The 15,363-nt window shown below is 37.0% G+C and overlaps 1 protein-coding gene across 4 annotated transcripts in view; it reads left to right on the top strand.

Annotated features, from left to right (window-relative positions):
• The first annotated feature begins 79 nt into the window (after positions 1–79).
• Positions 80–15,363, top strand: part of ptpdc1a (protein tyrosine phosphatase domain containing 1a) — a 73,102-nt gene continuing 57,818 nt past the window's right edge. For 3 of the 4 annotated variants that reach the window (XM_048172446.1, XM_048172445.1, XM_048172444.1), the window contains exon 1: positions 80–218. The gene's annotated coding sequence lies outside the window, so the exon portion shown is untranslated. The remainder of the gene's footprint in view (positions 219–15,363) is intronic. The other variant, XM_048172443.1, reaches the window with a different exon arrangement.

Below are 15,363 nucleotides of genomic sequence, written 5' to 3'. Positions count from 1 at the left end.
GATAAGGGCGCATCTTCAACCGCTGATGTTATCGCGCTCAGCGTGAAGGGCTGAGCCGCTAATTACCGTCTGCGGTGGCCAAACACTCGATGACAACAACACCTGTAGATCCGCTGAACATCTGCCCTCTAGTGCCGAGTAAACATGCTGCTGTTACCGCGACTGTGGCGCTCTTTGGCTAGTTATCATACTTCTCACTCCATTAAATATTCACCAAGGTAGGTTTATTTTTGAAAAGTTTCTGTATAAACACATTCCTTCCGTTGTTGTTGCCCACGAAAAAAAGATTCCCTCAGTAGCTTGACACTTATAGCTAATTTGCTATTCAAACCTTAAACTTTTCAGCAAAACTTCAAAACAATTCATGAATAGCAACAGCAAACATTTAAAAGCTAGGCTAACACGAAAAAAAAAAAAAAAACATGTTTTGCTCACCAGACCAAATAGTTTGTATAAAATGTGCTACATCTTTTAAAGACAACTTGCCCAAAATTTACATTTGTAAAATTTAGATAGCACTGTTTAGACTTTTTGTTTAAAATCTGCATCAAATAGGCCTAACGTTATATAAGCCAGATTAGTTATTATATATTTAATCAACCACTATATATCCTGAATTATAAAATTATATTTTTATAATTCAAACTCAAAAAGAAACAAATTAAATATTAATGTTTTTTAAATATCGAATTGGGATTTAATAAAACACAAAGTTCTGAAAGAGAGTCTGGGTTTGCAGTAATTCGCAGTAATTATGCTCCACCAGTTCGTTTGTTAGACCCATGGAGTCCTTAGGAAATGCCATCTGCTTTGCCAAGCGTGGATGAAGAACAATTTTGGGGTCTATGAATAAATAAACACTTCCCCACCAGGCAATAATAATTCATGCATTTTTGTCTTTGAGCAGGGCACATATGACACAAGGAATTCATATGCAATGCATTCCCCCTGAATTAAAACTATAAATAGATGGCAGCAATCACACAAAATAAATGAACTGTCAAAGCAAAACTATTTACAAGCAGAGCAGAATCCCTGCAATTAAAAGCAAATTTGTTGCATGTTTGAGTAAGTGGTAGCAGATAGGACACAGAAGCAGCCGGCTGTGACAGACAGATTTGGAGTGGTCTTTCGGCTCTTTTCGCGTGGTCATGGCTCTTAGGAACATTGGTAGAGAACAAAACAGCCACTCCACTCGAATACCTTACCATTTTACACTAGAGAGTGAGTTGACAGACATCTGCAGAGGCCATTACTTCCAACAATTATGATGTCAAGGACCATTTGCTATGCTGTTATATAGACGAGTCACTTTCAAAAGATACAATTTTGTAACCCACGGTTATCACTAAATCATTGTGTCTTATGTAAATTCCCACTTTGTTTAACTGCATTGTTTAGAATTGTTTATGGAAATGCTATGACACTGGAAAAATCCAGTGTCTCTTACTAGGGGAACAAAAATATTTAAGGCTATTACTTTCGTTAAATGACGTTTATCATATTCTGACCATTTAAGGCGTATTTGAGTTTTCGAGTTTATATAAATTCAGTAATAAATGGCGCAACAGGTACGTATCTGCTTATCTCTCCATCTCTCACCCCACCCCTTTTGCTTCTCTCTTCCTTTGGGTGACCCAGTGGGACAATAAGGCAATGACAGATAAGGAATGATTTGCTAGAAGCAAAACCTTTAAAATAAACAAACCATTAGGCTGTGTTCTGAGGGGAACTAGTGCAAGCCGCCTGAGTGATTCTAATTCAGGTGAATTACAGACAAATTTCCCTGGCAAACTTGCAGCTGTGATAATAGTGCCCGGTCTAGAGCCTGCACAGTGTCCAGACTAGAACCCAGAACCTCTGTACGCTCACACAGCCCAGTGGTCTGGTTCATAACACAACACCTCGCAGAGCACACAACCATTAGTGTGCGTGTATACGTGTTTGTGTGTGCGAGTGGGTGGGGTGTCAGGAAGACAAAGAGGGAAAAGTCAGTGCCATGTTTTTCTACCTGGAAAGCATGTTTTTGTTCAGTTTCTTTGGTTTCAAAGTGTGTGTTCCAGACTGTAGAGGAAACCAGAATCTGTCTAATTAAAGTGCATTGATTGAATAGTGTTTTTCCTGCATCTGGCACAAAGCATTTAAATTTTTAGCTTTTGACGTGACAATAGGCCTTCTGCTCTTGTTGAATGTCCAATGATGTGTCAAACTATTTAAGTCGTGCGTTTCCGAAAAACACAGATATCTCTGATAAGGTGTAGCTTATGTTTTCACACATTAATTTGAAAAATCATCAGACTGGCTCTGGTTTCAGTAAAGTTTCCTCCTTTTTTGGCGTTTAGACCATGTCTGTTAGCTTTGAAACTACAGTGTATAACATTGGCAAAATTTACTTTTAGCAGATCAAAAATATTGATGACTCATCTTGCACTCAGGTATGGAAGCCCGTTTCCGCCATTAAATAAAAAAAATAAAAACAGTAATTCTGACTTTTTATCTCACAATTGTGTGATATAAAGTCACAATTCTGAGATATAAGCTCGCAATTGCGAGAAAAAAAGTCAGAATTGTGACTATATCATGCAATTGTGACTTTATATCTCAGAATTCTGACTTTTTTTTCTCACAATTGTGAGTTTATATCTCGCAATTCTGACTTTATAACTTGCAATTGTGAGAAAAAAAGTCAGAATTCTGAGATAAAAAGTCGCAATTACTGTTTTAATTTTTTTTATTTAGTGGCGGAAACGGACTTCCATACTCAGGGGCTTATACAATGTTCCTAAAAGAACCATTTTTTCTTAATGTGAAGAACATTTTTCCCCAAAAGAACCTTTTGTGCAATGGAACCATGTAGATGCCAATAAAAACCTTTATTTTTGAGAGTGTACTGCATTTAATGAAAAACTTCTCAACTGTTAATAAAGTATGTTTTAAAATTATGCAGGTGTGTGGTATGAATACAATCCAAATATACTATCCATATTGGCATTGTCATGTGACCAATTAAGTATCAACATCGATGACTTCCAGTGTCCTATGCTACGTATTTCCGTAAGTCTGAGTTACGCAAATTAGCTTCCGCTCTGTATTCAGCCATGGCCTTTTTTTTTTGCCAATTACAATTAATATAGAACAATACTGATAGATTTTTATTATAATATTAAATATATCACAGTAATATGATACAAAACGTATAGTAATGAATTAAAAAAAGTTGAAGTACACCCGACATGATGATGAAGTCCTCTTGCGAAGTTTGTATTTACAAGCTGGTGCATTCACATCACTTAATCACTTAAAGGTGTAGTAGGTGATCTGGGAAATGCTAACATTAGCCTGTTAGCATTGAAAGCATACGATCCCACCCTCCCTGCAAATCGCAGTCCAAAGCCACGCCTCCTCCAAAACAGCTGCTTTCGGCAAAGCGTCACAAGAGACGGCGTTAAACTACCTCATGTCTCAAAGCACATAACATTGAAATAATAATGAACGTAAACAACTTGGAGAGGTTGGACTGCTGCAGATTCATTTTGGTGTTGATAAAGTTCACATGGATATGCATAATTCAGAGTCTGACTGAACAGCTCTGATTACAACGTCACAGGTTGCGATCTCTTAATTACGGTAGTTATGCCGTAAATGCAGCATAAGCTTGATGATTTGATCCGGTAGGAATTGTAATAGGCGGCTGCTGTTTGTTTGCAGTGCTCCGTGACTGAGGTCTGTCCTTATAAATTCTGCATAGCATGAAATGTGCTGATGACGTATGATGTCTGCACGAACAGGGTGCGCGATATGTAAAAACATTGTATTATTTAGGGATCTTTGTATGGTATATATTCATAAAATACATTTAGACTGTTTAACATAGTGATTAATATCAGGATATGAGGAGACTTTCAACCATTAGCAAAAATGTTTCTGTCGAGAATCACCTATTGGCAATAGGCTATTGCACCTTTAACATCAAGTAAGATAGTGATGTACTTTTTTCTACAAAAATACAACAACATAGCGAGTTTATTGTCAATTTAAAATAATAATATTATATAGGCGTTGGTTACGGAAGAGGATTAGGGCCAAGCAATAATAAAAAAATAAAACCATCTCAAGATTAAAATTGTTAAATTTCGAGAAAAAAATCGTTAAATTCTCAACATTTTATCTCGACTTTTTTCTCGAAATTTAACCAGTTTTTTCTCGTAATTTAATGTCTATTCTCAACATTTTATCTCGACCTTTTTCTCGAAATGTAACAAGTTTTTTCTTGTAATTTAACGAGTTTATTCTCAACATTTTATTTAGACTTTTTTCTCGAAATTTAACGAGTTTTTATCAACTTTTTAACAACTTTAATCTCGAGATGGTTTTATTTTTTAATTATTGCTTGGCCCTAATCCTCTTCCATAGTTGGTAATTTTTAGGCCTGGGTAAAAAATATTGATTTCTTGATTTTAATCGATTCTCATTTTTACGAACCAAAATCGATTCTTAAATCCCAAGAATAGATTGATCTAGTCTGAATGAACAGAACATGTAGCACACCTCCCATCCAATAAATTGCAAAAATCTTTGTGCTTTGTTACTTTTGATATGAAGCAAAGTCTCAGATTTCAAATGACGTCCATCTTATTATGAGATTGAAAAAATAAAAACCTTTTACGTTTTGGTGCTGTTTAATGCAACGTGACAGATCGCTTTAGTGCCTCAGTTAATGAAGCGGCAGCACGGGCGCATGTGAACATCCTCTCCTCCGCTTTAATACCTGTTACAGCGCGAAAAATAAACATGACTAAACATCTAAAGGTATGTTAAAATATACAGTACAACTTACTGAAATCCATATCATGCCTCGTGTAATTGCTCAATCAGTGTTTCAACCTCGGAAAGACGTCAATAAAACAGCTTGTAAACAATGTCACGTAATGTCACATTTAACTCAGAAAAACGTATTCAGTGACCATAAACTCGTTAGTCAGCTAGAAAAGTGAACTCTAGAAAGCAGCATTCTGATAAATATAGCTATACACCGTTACATATTCATTATAATTTTTAATGTTCTTCAATATTTAATGCATGTTTGAATAAATCAGTTACGACAGCTACGATTTGTTTATATTTCAAAAACACGAATTGGAGTAGAAATATGATTATGTAATTCTAAACATCATTGAGTGTAATTTAAGTGTTTGTATATAAATAAGTTAATTTCACCTTCAATATTATTACAGTAGTACCAACTGACTTACATGTGTAGTTTACAGCATAAGTTGAGAGATTTTTCTCCTCTAGAAAATTTGCCATGTACTGTAACTGAAATACTACATCCTAAATAATCGAAATCGAATCAAAATCATAATCGAATCGAAAACGTAAATAGTAATCGAATCGAATCGTGAAAATTGTGTCAATACCCAGCGCTAGTAATTTTAGCTAATCAGCGCCACTACTAGTGGCACCAAATGGAACTGCACTCTGTTTTGAGCGAACAAAGCTGTCTCAGCGAAAGTTGGGGAGAATTGTAAAACATTCAGTGCAGAGCAATGACACGGTCTCGAGCGCTTGATTGCAAGCGGTGATCCGCTTCAGCCGCAGGTTTCTTCTCAGCGGGATGTCATTACGCTAAAGCTCTCACACGCTGAGCCCCACACACGGACGCACGTGTGCCGGGCTGGGGGGTGGATGAATGGCCACAGAGAGCTCTGCTTCTGATCAAGAGCTGGCCGGCCGGGCGAGTGTGTAAGGAAATACTCTAGTGGGACCATCAGAGCGCATTAGACTGACCGAGAGCAGCCTGGGGGAAACGCAGCTGCCTGGGGAACACACTGCAGCAGTATTTCATCAACCTTAAATACTCGCCTTTAATCCCAACGTATGCGAGGCACACCGAGAACGAGCGGTCAGTAGCATATTTGTGTTTACAGGTTTTCTGTTAATTGCTGTCTAGGACGACTGCAGTCAAGTTCACTTACGCAGGGCAGTTGTCGCTGGCTTAATAACACGAGTCCCATTTTTATGTAGTCTACTGGAAACATGCAAGAAAAAAGTCACATCGTTTTGGCTTCTAACGTGTCATACTTTACTTAAATTGCCAAACCCAACAATCTTACATCCTCTGGTAAGATTGAGTGTGTGTGTACACAGAATGCTGATGTACCCCACAAACTAAGCCTTGACTGTTTGTAAACATTCTGTCATTTCTCAAAAGTGCCTATGATAATTGCTCTAGGAAGTGCAATTGCAGCAGAATTACCCAATTTGGCATTGAGCTTCTAGCTGTATGCTTGAGTGATCCTAATTGCTGTGGGACTGTGCATTTATTATTTCTTTATCTGAAGTCACACCCTCCCCCAACATGGCCAACAACTTCAGGCAAATCTAAATCGCATTTTATGGATATTTTTTTTAATCGATTAAGATGTAAACATGTACTGGTTGAAACATGTTGCAAGGTGCTGTATAGGTGATTTGTAGTAAAAAAAAAAAAAAAAAAATTAATAGTAAAAAACTTTTTTTTTCCAGTATCTATTTCGTTAACTTCTACCAGACTTAAATAAAATACATAAGATATTGTTCTTAATCATTTATATTCTTAAAATAAAAAATTAAATCTCCAAAATAAAATATTCTGTTCAAAACTTTGCATCATTTTGGAACTTTGCATCAAAATAAAAAATGCATCTGAAATATTCCTTTAAATTATTTTTTTAAACAAGGGATATCATGAAAAACCAACAATGACTATAATTCAGATAAAATTCTATTCAGTAATGATAAAAAATTAACATGGTTAAAATGTAAGTTTATTAATGAGAGTATTAAATAATTCTTCCATTGTTTATTATTATTATTAATATTTGCACCATTTTTTAGGGGGGCATTTTTGATCGGTACGTTACCATGTTTAACTGCTGATGTTCAAATGAAATGTCAAAATGAAGAAAAGCATAGCTTTGTGCTTCAATAAATGTGCTAAAATATATACAGGTATAGTAACATCAATTGGAAAATTAAAGGGGAGGGGGTGACATATTACCCCTACTATTTGATTAGATCTGTAAAATGTGCTGGAACATAAAATCCAAACAAACTTTCTTTTGTCTTCACATCACATTTAGAGCAATCCACTGTTCAAGTTCTCCCTCATTAGCCTTGCCAGAATGGTTTATGTGCACAAACACTGCTTGATGAAAACTCTTTCATTTCATTCAAGGCTCGTCACAGATTAATTCCCATCAGTGCTTTTCATCTGCGATTCCGCTCGATGTGACATGCTAATAGCGTGATTTGTCTGTGAGGTGTTAGTGATGTCCGCCTTAATAGACACGACCCACTCAAACACAAGGATAGAATAACACATCTCTCAACAAAGATGTTTTTTTGCGTGCACTTCCACCTTTCCATTGACAGCTGCTTTCACCAGTGTGTTATAAAGAGCTCCATATGCTTGTGTACGGCTTGTGATGTCTTTTTTAACTCATTCAAACACGTGAGTAGTCACCTCCACTGTCCTTAGGGAAAGGCGGAGAGTGCATTTGTTGGGTGTGATAAATTGATCCTAAAAGTTGGCAAAATCTCATCCATTCATGCCGGGAAAATCCTGTGTATCCTGAGATTACTGTAATTATGACAATTACACTAACAATAATGTTTTAATGTTTATTTATGCCAATAATTTAACAGGCACGTTGGTGAATGTGTTCTATAGCTCAGGACTGGCATAAATATTTTGCTGTCAGTCATCTTTGTCGTAAACAATCAGATGCGAATTAAACTGTTTTAATGTTCAGACAGCATATAATTCATAGCGTCTGGAAATAAGACAAAGAAATACTTAAAGGAATCATTCACCGTCAAAAGAAACTGCTGTCATTATTTACACATCCTCGCGTCTAACCCGCATACACATCTAGAGAATGGATTTGTCTCATTTGGTTATCAAATATCCAAAAAACTTATGCCGTTTGCCCCCTTTTTAAATTTTTTTTTTTTTTAAATTCTAGATGTAAACTTTGGTGTAAGGAAATATTATATTGAATATCACTAACTATCATGAATAACGACTCAAATTTCTCTCGGTTCCTAACTCAAAACTATTCATTTTTATTGTATAAACTTATTTTTTTATTTATTTATTTTTTTTTTTTGGACAGCTCCTTTTAATGAAATGTTACATGGCAAGAGCTACGTAACAGCTTTAAAAAAAAAAAACTTTTTGTGTTTCACTGAAGAAAATACCAGACAAATACAAATTTGGAGAGACAATTAGCATTTTTGGGGAGAATGTTCATTGATATACATAGAAGTATTTTTTTTTTGATCTGATCAAGGCATATTTCTGCTTTAAATTTGTGTCAAATCTAAGAACCCAGCCAGCATCCTTTATTATTTATTTATTTATTTGGTTTATAATACAATTTTTTTGTTATGGTGTTTGTGGCTTTTAAACTCTCAGCATTTTTAATCTCTTATTTTATATAGGAAGACTTAATGGGCTTGGATCAAGGGGGCGTTAGCGCTGACTGTCTTGTCGACCACCCCTTGGGAGAGCTGGAGAGTCTGTTTGTTGGGTGTGATAAATTGGTCACATGCTTGAACCTAAAGGTTGGCAAATTAACAGTTAATTAGGGTTTGATAAATAGCAGATCTGCTCTAGCCCCATTCAGCTGCTGCAGGCCCTCTCTCGACCCACTCTCTCTAAGGCAAGTGTTTATGTGCTGGTAACAAGTGTCGATGCAGACTGTTATGTCTGCATTTTGTCACATGAGGGGATTGCTCTCAGATGTGCTCCTTCCCCCAAGCGTACACACGCACACGCACACACACACATACACACATGCACACATGCAATACACATCTATGCTCAGGTTACTGCACATGGCACCCTTTTTCTTCCAAGACACACATAATCTAAAACCTCAGTCTACTCTGACCCTTCAGGAAAAGCTTCACTCTGCTCTTTCAAGCAAATTTATCATGGTCATTGACACTGACTCATCCTTTATGTTTTCACTATAGTGTAGAGAACACGTACAGAAGATCTTTCCTTTCAATTGTAAGCCGTAACTGGTATCTTCAGTGCAGTGCCTAGCTAGCTAAAATGAAACGTTTCTTAGAACTTTGGACGTTCAGACAAGGTTCTCAAAGTTATGAACAAACGTGATTCCAGTAACGTTAATAGAATGTATGTTCAAAGTTATTTGGTCTTTAATAATGTTCTCAAAATGTTAGCACAAAAATGTCATTTATACATTGTTCATGGAATGTTCTGAAACAGTTTAGTTGGACATTCGTCTTGCATGTTTTACTACTTCAGAGAACATTCTCAAATAACATTCCTGTAATGTTTGCAGTAAATGATAAAATGGAATTTTTAAAACCTTTTAAAAAACTGGACGTTTTGAACGTTCAGAGAACATTCAGAAATAATGTTTTTATAACTTAATAGTAATGTTAGCAAAATGTTCTTAGAACGTATTTTTGTTAGCTACATGTATACTGTTTATTGTATAGACTTTCTATAATATATTGTTGCACATTCGTCGAATGAATGTACAATGTCAAATGCAGTCTTGTACCTCTTTACAAAATTACGCTTTCAGTGACGATTCGTGAATATTGAAATGTGGATATTTAAAAAAAAAAATATATCTGTTGTGAGCAGTAGGAATGTCATTTTCAGTTTTAGTGTCATTGGTTTTATTTACTGTAAATCATGCAGAATTTTAATTACACATGGTTTTGTATTGTTTTAGGGCTTGATTTATTAGCAGTATTACATAAATTCACTAATTGTCCTGTTTTTATGAATGTGATGGCTTCCTTTAGGTCATCAGAAATGTTTATTCAGTGTATGATCTGCTAAAAATGACATATTCAGAATGCACTGAGAGCAACCCAGAGTTGCTATAAATATTAAATTCATAAAGTGAAATGCTATTTTATTTTTAAGCATCTATTTCAGGTTTATTAAAATATGTACTTTATATAGTCTGATGTCACTATTAATCTTAGCTTTAAAGTCTGATATGACATGACTTCCATTTGAGGATGTGTTTTGTATTGATTAACAATACACAAAATATTAATTCATATTATAGGCAGTTTTCAGTTTTTTCAGAGCAGTTTCAATTACAATTGTACAGGTGTAATATTGGCCTTTGTGTACTTCCATCTTAATTTTATCTGACTTAATTAATCCCTGCACTATGCCCGATTTTTCTCTTGTATAATCTTTTTGTTCCAAATGTAATCGTCATGTAATCTCATCAAGACAATTTTACATAAATGGACATTCATAGTGTCGGTGGTGTCCATCTCTGCAGATGACATGTAAATTAAACTGTGCCAAGAGAGGAAGGGTAGTTTGTAAAAACACGCTCTGTGACCCCTTAGAGAGTCATTCATGTTTCAACAGTGGAGCGTGGGGCCAGGAGACGGGAGGAAACAGGAGCATGTATGGACATTAATTACTCTATGTGCGGTACTGCTGAAGTAATAATGTGTTGCAGTTCCTAGACTGACAGCCAGAACTCCCTGCCACTTCATCAAGCAACCTGACACTGAATATACAGTCCATTTGATTGTAAAGAGCTGCAGATGCCCTCCTTTATGGACTAATGAAGTCAGATATAAGCATGTAAATTCATTGACTGCAGGGTGTGGTTGTCATGGTCCTACAAAGTTATAATTTTCAGTTTAAATGTGCAAGTCTGCATTTTTTTACTATTATTATTGTTATTATTTTCCATAGAAACTTTTCCCAAACCAACTAGACAGCTGTCAGATAATCTTGCTTCGTGGTCTCCAGCAAAGTATAATGTATAATGCCTTATCAAGAAAGTAAGCGACATCAGGACTCCCACACGTTGGAAATGGACAGCCAAAATTACTTTAGACATTCGTAAGCATATGATGTGAAGCTTAAAAAAAAGTGATAATGTAGTACACATGTAGTCAGCCAAACAATCCCTGACAAGTGAATTCTTTATTTAATTCCCTACGTCCAGCAATCAGTCAGAATCAAAGCAGCTGCTTTGGCTCAGAGTACCAGTGTTGCTCTAATCAACACCATTTACCATGATCCTGGCAGCTCTGTTGAAGGCAAAGACGGCACATGGTGCAACCGAACGGTGGCGTGGCCCCCAATTCTTAGACACAGTCATTAGCAATAATGCTTATTATGTTAGTGTTCCTGGTTGGTCGCCAACTGCGTTAAAAGTTTTATGTATCCTTTAATTAACCAAAGAGCCATGCTGAGATGTATAATAAAGCAATTTCACACAAGTGAAAATGAAAATGGTTATAAAGGAAGCCAAAGCATCAAGTTTTGCAAGTTTTTTTTTGTAGTTTTTTTTGTTTTGTTTTTCAAAAAAATCTTAAAACAAGATAAATTTACTTGAGAAACAACACTGCATAACATATTAAAGGGCTAGTTCACCCAAAAATTAAAATTCTGTCATTTATTACTCACCCTCATGTCGTTCCACATCCGTAAGACCTTCGTTCATCTTCGGAACACAAATTATGTTTTTCATAAAATCCGATGGCTCAGTGAGGCCTGCATTGCCAGCAATACAATTAACACTTTTAAAGGTGCTAAAGAGGTTCTTTTTGTCGACTGAGTTTTTGAAATGAGCGCATGGGTAAGAACAACCCCCCTCCTTCACAGCTCATTTAGAGGGAACGCCTCCCAAAACTCGTGCACGAGTATCGGAACACGAGTGTTTAGCACCGGCATTCGCTGTGTTATTAAGCCGGGCACACATTTAACGACTAGCTAAAACATTCTAAGACTGTGCTCAACATTTCCTGCGACTGAAGCAGATTTATATACTTTCACATGGAATTTGAACACCGACTGTAATCGCAGACTGAACGCAACTGGCTCTGACTGGACGCGTTTGAGCGCGATCAGTCATAAGTATCAATTTACATTCATAATCGGCCTTACAATCGTTAAGTGTGTGTGCGACTTAAAGCCGTGGATTCATTATGTCGGACTCACCGCAGGTAACTCATAATCTGCAGTTGTTACTCCTGTCTCCTGACAAAAACATTGCATGCAGCGCCTGTGGAGTGTGTAAAGTTACTGGAGCGCAGCCGCGCGTCTCTCACATGGATCGTCATGGCAGTGATTGACAAGCCAGAGGGCCAATCCGCGCACGTCTCTCACAAGGAACGTCACGGCAGTGATTGACAAGACAGAGGGCCAATTGGCTGATGTTTTTAAGGCCCTACCTCGTGCACAGATGATGTATATTAATATTATTACTTTCAGTGCACCTAATAAATAGTCTTTTATCAGTTAGTAAAGACAGTTTCAAGTAATATTGCAAAAATGTATAAAACAAAACATCCTCTTTAGCACCTTTAATGCCCAGAAAGCTACTAAAGACGTATTTAAAACAGTTCATGTGACTACAGTGGTTCAACTAGGGGTGGGACGGTTCAGATTTCTCACGGTTCGGTTTGTATCAGGGTTTTAGTGTCACGGTTTTGGTACAGTTCGGTATGTGCTATGTTCAGTAAAAAATAGGACAATTGTCAAATAAAGATAAAGAAAATAAAAACAAATAATCAAACTTCAAGAAACAGCACAAATGAGAGCTAAGATACAAATAAAATAAACAATGCTTTACAGGTTTTTCAGCTATCTAACATTAGCTTTCAGGTACAGAAATTGAATAAAGTAATCAAATATAAAATAACACTTAATATAAACTTTTTTTGAATAATTAAATAAAGTTGAAACATTATTGAAGTTACAAAATTTATTCAGTCAAGAGTGATTTCTTCGTCTTTTGTTGTTTGATTAACATTAAAAACACAGAGAGCAGGAATATTAGACTGCTGTCCCTTTAAGACACAATTCTTAAAACATAACCTATTATGTTTGTTAGGATACTCGCTAAGATGGGCGTGTTGACATAATTTTTGTGTGAATTTGTCCGTTCAGGAGAATTTGCGCGCTGTGACACGGCTCTCCATGTTTGTGCTTCAGATCAGTACAGACACAAATATCCTCACAGCGCGCGCGAGTTTTCTTTTGCGTCTTGTGGATGAATGTTTAAATTGGCAAGGTTTAAATGAGTTTAGTTTAAACACAGATAGCAACGTGAGCTGTTTAGGTCTCACCTGCGCTCGCGCGCTATCAACACCCGGGTGACGACGGCGTAAATGACTGCTCACAGAGCATTCGGCACATCATTGAACATTTGTTTACAACAAGTAACTTATTCTTTTGTTCATTTGATCATCACTGTTGTAACGTATTGGGAAACCAGAATGCATATCCATCGACTGAAACATACATTAGCCGAATCCATCTCTCTGTTTTGCACGTTAGTTTCAACAAACCATGTTATAGATGCATCATCAGATTTGGGATGAACCGCAGTGCAAGAGTGGTTCGATTTTTTTTTTTTTTACGGCTCGTCTAGCTTGAAAAATAAACTTTTTTAAATACTATTTTAGCATAAGAAACAACATTTATGGGAGAGTTCATATCAGATTTTGTTGCTGATTTGAAATATGTTATTTAATTTTAAGTTTGCCAAGCAGATTTTGAGATTTCAGGATTCCCCCATTCAAATAGATAGGACTTGGTCGAAATAGCTGCTTTGAGGCGTTGCAAATATGGCCGCTGAGTAAACAGACTTTCCTTGAAATGGATAATAATTTCTCGCTAGTAGTAACATCAAAAGTGTGGGTTAGGGTCAAAGATGTACATTTACACCAAAACTGACCACCAACCATCTTGATTTTTTTAGCTTAACTTTCATGGAATGGAATGCACAGGATTGTTGGATATCAAAGGCAGTGAAGGATACATCTATGCTGCCTTCAAAAATCAATCAGATGACGGTGTCTCAGAAGACCTGAAGTGAAGCTAACATTGGATTCATTTCGGACATGCCTTGATGCCTTCCTGCCTTGGAATGCATCCTGCGAAGGCAACGTTTTCAGCTTTCGGACGCAGCCATTGAAATCGCACAGCTTTCACATCGCTCTGGACTGCTGCAAACAGAGGAAAGTGAAGTGATACAAACAGTAAAGCGTCCCATGTTGTACTAATCACATCAGACTAGAGGACTGAAACTAACTAACCTTAAATCCTTATATATTCTTAAAACCATTCTGAATGTGCTGGCCTGTAGAATAAGATTGTATCAGGGCAGGAAAACCCCGCTTTGAATATCTGGCTAAATCTTTTCTTGGCCTTGATCATTCTCACAAAAATCTTCTTTTAACAATGCAATTGAGGAAGCGGAGGCGCACCAAAAGTGGTTAAATGTGGTCTGGCTCGCCAGCGCACGGGCTGTGATGGACTTCCTCTGCAAAGTATTTCATTTTGGATACAGTCCCTTTCTAAACACAGCGCACCTGGGACAACAGCTTTGGTTCCAGACCCAGTGTTAATCAGCAGCAATGCATGCCTGCCAGCGGCTCGTATATACAATTAATACTGTGCCCTGACTTTTAACAGCCGATACCGCTGCTCTTATGAAAACAGAATACCGCAGAGTGCCACGACTCCAGCGTTTAGCCAAGGCAGAATGACAACATTTTTACGGAAATCTTCCTGATTGCTGAAAGGATCTCAAAGAATTCGCAAGGAAAGTGGCGAAGAAAAATATTTAAGCGGCCCTAATGCATTCTTTCATGAGCTGCGGTGTGTCCATTGCCTCGGCAATAAGACAAAACATACCCTGCGGAATCTGACGGTTTTCTCTTTGGAAAGACAAGTCATTTCAAATGTAGGTATCCATGACTAGGCCGTCTCAGTGTTTGACATTCCAGTATTGGTTCCACTCAGAGGGTGTGGAGGGGATTTCCGCCATAATCCAGTGAAAGAGGTAGGTTGGAACGTCTTATCTAACACCTATTTAGTCTGCCATTTACATTGACACAAGTTGACACATGGTAAATATTCCTTTCTTTTTTTCTTCAAGCATCACTTGAAATTGCTAGATCTGTGGCTCAGAGAGCAAATCCACCTCATTTGTATTTTGAAACAGATATTGGCAACGATCTGATAACCCTCTAGACGAGTATGACTGTATAGCTCTTTGGGGGCTTTTACATAAACAGGATAATGCAAAATGCTAGTGACTAATAGCCTATCAGAGACATGCACCCCAGCAGCATTCGAGAGAGGTCAGCCGTAGTCATTAAGTTAATGTTCGTCCACAGTTTGGGCTAAACACAGCACCTTTTATGGAATTATCATAATTAGTCTAACCATTAGCCTTAATGGGGAGTAATGGCCAGTTAGATGTTATTTGGTAAAACAACACGCCAGAGGCCGAAGGTGTTTTATTACGTCTCTATATTAAGCGCGTTCTGGAAGGTAGAAAA

The sequence above is a fragment of the Megalobrama amblycephala genome, linkage group LG21, assembly GCF_018812025.1.
Source record: "Megalobrama amblycephala isolate DHTTF-2021 linkage group LG21, ASM1881202v1, whole genome shotgun sequence".
In the NCBI taxonomy this organism is placed as follows: domain Eukaryota; kingdom Metazoa; phylum Chordata; class Actinopteri; order Cypriniformes; family Xenocyprididae; genus Megalobrama; species Megalobrama amblycephala.
This window is presented reverse-complemented; position numbering and strand designations above follow the sequence as displayed.